Below are 1,708 nucleotides of genomic sequence, written 5' to 3'. Positions count from 1 at the left end.
ACAAAATATTATTGAACAACACTATCTTGCATTGATTTACAAAATAAAAACTTAAAATAAAAAAAAAAATGGAGAGGCTCAGAGTTTAATAGATTTTAATTTATTTTTTTAATGAGGGGAAAAATAGCTCATAAAAATGTAATAGATATCACATAATATCACAAAATTCTAAATATTGAACAAAAAATATTTTCAAAAAAGAAGGGTCTCATTGTTTAATAATTTGTAAAAAAAAAATGAATATATATACATCCTTAAGATGTTTAAAACGAAGAAGAAGAAAAAGAAGAAGGACGATACAGTAATTTTATTCTGAACTTTATTCTGTGTGTGAATGTGTGTAAGTGTGTGAGTGTGTGTGTGTGTGTGTGTGTTTAGTGTTAAGTGTGACACAGAGACACTGAAGAGTTTGTATAAAGGTGAAATCCAGCGAGTAGAGGTTGAGTGAATGTGTGTGTGAATGTGTGTAAGTGTGTGAGTGTGTGTGTGTCAGAGACGCTGTAGAAGGACAGAGAGCCGCTCGACTCGTCCAGAAACACTGCGACTCTCTTACAGGAGTCTGGAGCAACAGAGATACAAGTCTCTTTATTATTGTGACGAGCAGTGAATCCTCGATCAGAGCAGTCAAGACTCCAGGAGATCTCATTACATCCAAACCTACTGTCACCACTCCCTCCTTTCCTCTTGATTTCTTTATAACACACTGATATATAAACTCCTTTTCCGCTCCATTCAGTCTCCCAGTAACAGCGTCCAGTCAGACTCTCTGAACACAGAACCTGATCCCACAGATCAAATCTGTCGGGATGATCAGGATATGACTGTCTCTCAGAGACATGCGTCACCTTTCTGTTCTCCTCAGACAGAACGAGGTTTCTGAATGCTGTGTTTGGATCCAGTGTGAGATCACAGGCGTCTGAACACAACACACACACATTCCAACACACACATTTACAACTCAACTACAAACAACAAAACTGTGTGTCTGTGTGTGTGTGACTTACATCTCTGAGGTCCTGATGTCATCATGTGAAATCCTCCATGATCCACACTAGAAAACACACACACACACACACATACACACACACTTTATGAGTGGAGCACATGTAACAGCTGCAGGAATATTTAGTTTTATATTTGTGTTTTTAAAATAATATTTAGTGTTTGTTGAGTCTTTATTTCTGATGGACAGAAATCTCAGAAGAGTTCAGAGAGAAAGAGAAGAACATCAAGTGATACACAGAGATCAAGAGGAGCAGAACTTATTCATTATGATGGAAACATAGCTCATAATAATTGGATAAATACTGATTAGAGTAATAAAATAATAAATGAATAAAACAAATATAATCAAATATAAATACAATTAATTTGAATGAAAAGGGGCTCAGGAGATTTTATCATACTATGAAATATTTATACAATTTAAATGAACTATCTTTGCTTTATAATGAACTAAAATCAGATTTTCTTCATTTTTGGGTCATGCTTGCTTCATGAAATGTAAGTTTTCTTTTGTTTGTTTTTGAAGGAAAATCTATATTTCAATCAATCAATGTTTTTTTTATTATTATTATTATTTGGGATTTTGAGTAGAGTTTATGATACTATGCAATATTTATACAATTTAAATTAACTATTTTTACTGTCAAATTAATTAAGATCTGAGCCTCTACATTTTGGGGTTCTTGAAATTGAATTATTTTTT

General features: G+C 33.3%; 1 pseudogene; it reads right to left on the bottom strand.

Moving 5' to 3' along the window:
* Window positions 1–326: 326 nt before the first annotated feature.
* Window positions 327–1,708, bottom strand: part of LOC132140589 (NACHT, LRR and PYD domains-containing protein 3-like) — a 59,735-nt pseudogene continuing 58,353 nt past the window's right edge.

Source organism: Carassius carassius, chromosome 1 (assembly GCF_963082965.1).
Source record: "Carassius carassius chromosome 1, fCarCar2.1, whole genome shotgun sequence".
Classification (NCBI taxonomy): Eukaryota; Metazoa; Chordata; class Actinopteri; order Cypriniformes; family Cyprinidae; genus Carassius; species Carassius carassius.
Note: the sequence above shows the minus strand (reverse complement) of the source record. Positions and strands in the feature narration are given on the sequence as shown.